The 5,000-nt window shown below is 54.5% G+C and overlaps 1 non-coding gene across 1 annotated transcript in view; it reads left to right on the plus strand.

The window, feature by feature from the left end:
• The first annotated feature begins 3,689 nt into the window (after positions 1-3,689).
• LOC126333485 (small subunit ribosomal RNA) overlaps positions 3,690-5,000 on the plus strand; it is a 1,893-nt gene continuing 582 nt past the window's right edge. Inside the window, exon 1 of the ribosomal RNA XR_007564242.1 lies at positions 3,690-5,000. This exon is cut by the window's right edge and continues 582 nt beyond it. This is a non-coding gene — a ribosomal RNA (small subunit ribosomal RNA).

Genomic DNA, 5,000 nt, shown 5'->3' on the forward strand with positions numbered 1-5,000 from the left:
GCAGTCCACCCCTATATCTTCCACTTCATGAAGAGTTATCTCCCAAAAGCCAAAGTCCCGCTGTCCCAATACATGCTCTGGACGGCGGGCCGCGAGACGTGACGCCCGGTGGCAAAGAGTGCGCCGCTGAGGATATAGAGGGTCCGTCCCCCCGCACAGTGGTGACGGTGTGCGGGTAGTGTTTCCGACACCGCTTCCTGCGGTGGCAACGCTGGGGCAGAGTCGATACTCGCCCACTGGTGGAAGGTAAGCATTCTGCTTTACATCAGTACATAACTAATATTTCAGTCGTCTGACGTCCCTGCTTAGTAAATGATGCAGGACCACATACATAGATGATACATACTGTAAACTGGGGAGGACAGTGTGAACCGCACTCGACCCAGTCACCCTATCTCACAGTCCACTCTGTGTGTAACAAAGCGAAAGCACCAAAGCACTATCGTTCAACAACATCCATTTTATCCTCGCTGCCACAGGACACTATCCAAAGAACGACAAGAGGAACGTCACGTCCACTAATAAGACAGAATGTCTCACACCACCCGCAAACAACGCAGCTCAAATCAGCCAGCAACACCCACAGTGGTCCACCCAGTATCAACACAGGACGCAACGCCACGCCACAACACAAAAGGTACAAGTAATAAAATACCCTTTGGCCACACTCCTTATAAAGGCATCGAACCAACCCACCACCTGACACCAGCCAAACGTACATCCTGATTTGACACATCTCTGGCAACCTAACCCACGTTGGCCCTTAACCTAACCCACGTTGGCCCTTAACCTAACCCACGTTGGCCCTTAACCTAACCCACGTTGGCCCTTAACCTAACCCACGTTGGCCCTTAACCTAACCCACGTTGGCCCTTAACCTAACCCACGTTGGCCCTTAACCTAACCCACGTTGGCCCTTAACCTAACCCACGTTGGCCCTTAACCTAACCCACGTTGGCCCTTAACCTAACCCACGTTGGCCCTTAACCTAACCCACGTTGGCCCTTAACCTAACCCACGTTGGCCCTTAACCTAACCCACGTTGGCCCTTAACCTAACCCACGTTGGCCCTTAACCTAACCCACGTTGGCCCTTAACCTAACCCACGTTGGCCCTTAACCTAACCCACGTTGGCCCCTTAACCTAACCCACGTTGGCCCTTAACCTAACCCACGTTGGCCCCTTAACCTAACCCACGTTGGCACCTTAACCTAAGTTACGCTGCACCTTAACCCAAGTTACGCTGCACCTTAACCCAAGTTACGCTGCACCTTAACCCAAGTTACGCTGCACCTTAACCCAAGTTACGCTGCACCTTAACCCAAGTTACGCTGCACCTTAACCCAAGTTACGCTGCACCTTAACCCAAGTTACGCTGCACCTTAACCCAAGTTACGCTGCACCTTAACCCAAGTTACGCTGCACCTTAACCCAAGTTACGCTGCACCTTAACCCAAGTTACGCTGCACCTTAACCCAAGTTACGCTGCACCTTAACCCAAGTTACGCTGCACCTTAACCCAAGTTACGCTGCACCTTAACCCAAGTTACGCTGCACCTTAACCCAAGTTACGCTGCACCTTAACCCAAGTTACGCTGCACCTTAACCCAAGTTACGCTGCACCTTAACCCAAGTTACGCTGCACCTTAACCCAAGTTACGCTGCACCTTAACCCAAGTTACGCTGCACCTTAACCCAACTTACGCTGCACCTTAACCTAACTTACGCTGCACCTTAACCTAACTTACGCTGCACCTTAACCTAACTTACGCTGCACCTTAACCTAACTTACGCTGCACCTTAACCTAACTTACGCTGCACCTTAACCTAACTTACACTGCACCTTAACTGTCACATGTAACGTCACAGGAATGTAGCTTTGCCTAACAGCAACCCTCTGAACATAGTTCACTGCTTGGATCCTCTGGTGTCATGTGTATTTCTTGATGCCATGGTGCGTACCCTCACATAAAGGTCTTTCGAGTGTTGCGTACTTTCTACACAGTCCCGCTAACCACTGGAAGGGTGTACCGCTACAGAACGAATATCGCCCTCCCCTCCTGCCCTTCCAAGCTGGTCGGTCAGGCGTTTGTTTGTGAAATGAGCCTTGCAGCTGTTCAGTTGCATTCGGTTGTCGATGCAGTCAGTGTACGTTGTGGTACGGCCTGTGTGGACTGTCCGCTGATGTACGCGTAACCCACACTGATCATCCGTCGTTACGTACTGAGTGACATAATGTGGCACATGCTTGACCGTACACCGGCTGCGCCCTACAATGGCGAATCATAAGGGCCATATGTTGTGCACGATGCTACTTGTCTCGTCTCCCCATTACAGCGAGATTGCACTGTTGTACGCCGTACAGACATGTGGTAGGTAGGTACGGACGAAAGTATTGCATGTTGGCCCCCCCCCCCCCCCCTCCTCCCTCTGCCGGGAATCAGCGTGAGCCGTCTGTTGATGTAGCGACGAGGGTTTTCCTATTTAATCGTATTGCCCCACACAACATGATAGCACGGTGGACCGCGTTCCACATCTGCGACATGCTACAGAGGCCGGTTGACAGTCGACCGCGCAAGGGACATTGCACACGTGCGCGGACCATCTTCCACGTGTTCTCTCGTGTACATGCCGCAGTGTGTATGTGGGCTGATGTAGCGTGTCGTGACACATAACATGCAGGCATGCCAGAATCGTAGATTTCGCAAATGTAGATTGACGTATACGTTTGCTGCCAAAGATCCGCAAATGAACTGGAAATCAGTTGTTGAGCGGTTGTTCGCGCTGCAGGTGCATCGGTGATAGCGACGATCGGTACATCTATGAACCGGTTGTTTCGGCGGTACCCGCCATGCCCCCGAACCTGAGTTGGCCATGTGGGTATGAAGCGATACGAGGCTGTGGCTTGGCGGGACAGTCCCCGGCCGGTGAGGGGGGGCCGCCCGGCGTGCTGGCCGCGCGCTGCGTGAGCGCACGCACTACAGCCGGCTGGTGGGGGGCGCCCAGTGGCAGGAGCGCCGGCCGACGGGCCCGGCTGGCGTCCCAGCTATGCGCCGGCGCACCCTGCGCGCGGCGCCAGGCGGCCAAAGTGGGTTCTGCCGAGCCCGGTGCGAAGCGCGGTGGACATCTGCAGTGTGCTGGTCCGATTGCGGACTGTGTGCGTTGAGGATGCGCCGCCGCCCGGCACTCGGCGTCGCGACGCCGTCTGCTGCTCGGTCGCCCCCAGCGGTTCTCGCAGGTGGTTTGTATCGCAGCTCTGCGGACGTGTTGGCGCGTGCGCTGTGCTGGGAGAGTTCGCTTCTGCACCCAAGTGGGGCTTTGCCCTTCTGTGGCGCTGGCGTTGGAGTTGCCGGTCACCGTAGGTGGCGCGTGTTGTTTCCCGCCGGCAATGCCACGACAGCACGCTCCCGGGCCTCTGTCGGCAGCGGCAAGCTCAGTTGGGAGCACGGGTGTTCGCACTGAAAGCGTCTACTCGCCCATCTCCGGGCGATTGCGCCTCTCTCGAACCCGACCAAGTACTTAGGACGGCGCTGCGCGCCGCCGGGACCTGAGAGGGTTTCGAGGTGTATCGTGCAGGGGAGCTCAGCCTCCTCCTGTTTGCAGAATAATTGAGCGGACGCTTGCGTGTTCGCGCGGGCCCTCGGGACACACTCCCGGGCGGCCGGCTGCTCAGCTCTCGTTGACGCAGCTCCCTGGTTGATCCTGCCAGTAGTCATATGCTTGTCTCAAAGATTAAGCCATGCATGTCTCAGTACAAGCCGCATTAAGGTGAAACCGCGAATGGCTCATTAAATCAGTTATGGTTCCTTAGATCGTACCCACGTTACTTGGATAACTGTGGTAATTCTAGAGCTAATACATGCAAACAGAGTCCCGACCAGAGATGGAAGGGACGCTTTTATTAGATCAAAACCAATCGGATTGGCTCGTCTGGTCCGTTTGCCTTGGTGACTCTGAATAACTTTGGGCTGATCGCACGGTCCTCGTACCGGCGACGCATCTTTCAAATGTCTGCCTTATCAACTGTCGATGGTAGGTTCTGCGCCTACCATGGTTGTAACGGGTAACGGGGAATCAGGGTTCGATTCCGGAGAGGGAGCCTGAGAAACGGCTACCACATCCAAGGAAGGCAGCAGGCGCGCAAATTACCCACTCCCGGCACGGGGAGGTAGTGACGAAAAATAACGATACGGGACTCATCCGAGGCCCCGTAATCGGAATGAGTACACTTTAAATCCTTTAACGAGTATCTATTGGAGGGCAAGTCTGGTGCCAGCAGCCGCGGTAATTCCAGCTCCAATAGCGTATATTAAAGTTGTTGCGGTTAAAAAGCTCGTAGTTGGATTTGTGTCCCACGCTGTTGGTTCACCGCCCGTCGGTGTTTAACTGGCATGTATCGTGGGACGTCCTGCCGGTGGGGCGAGCCGAAGGCGTGCTTGCGCGTCCCGAGGCGGACCCCGTTGAAATCCTACCAGGGTGCTCTTAGTTGAGTGTCTCGGTGGGCCGGCACGTTTACTTTGAACAAATTAGAGTGCTTAAAGCAGGCAAGCCCGCCTGAATACTGTGTGCATGGAATAATGGAATAGGACCTCGGTTCTATTTTGTTGGTTTTCGGAACCCGAGGTAATGATTAATAGGGACAGGCGGGGGCATTCGTATTGCGACGTTAGAGGTGAAATTCTTGGATCGTCGCAAGACGAACAGAAGCGAAAGCATTTGCCAAGTATGTTTTCATTAATCAAGAACGAAAGTTAGAGGTTCGAAGGCGATCAGATACCGCCCTAGTTCTAACCATAAACGATGCCAGCCAGCGATCCGCCGCAGTTCCTCCGATGACTCGGCGGGCAGCCTCCGGGAAACCAAAGCTTTTGGGTTCCGGGGGAAGTATGGTTGCAAAGCTGAAACTTAAAGGAATTGACGGAAGGGCACCACCAGGAGTGGAGCCTGCGGCTTAATTTGACTCAACACGGGAAACCTCACCAGGCCCGGACACCGGAAGG

The sequence above is a fragment of the Schistocerca gregaria genome, unplaced genomic scaffold (assembly GCF_023897955.1).
Source record: "Schistocerca gregaria isolate iqSchGreg1 unplaced genomic scaffold, iqSchGreg1.2 ptg001605l, whole genome shotgun sequence".
Lineage (NCBI taxonomy): Eukaryota > Metazoa > Arthropoda > Insecta > Orthoptera > Acrididae > Schistocerca > Schistocerca gregaria.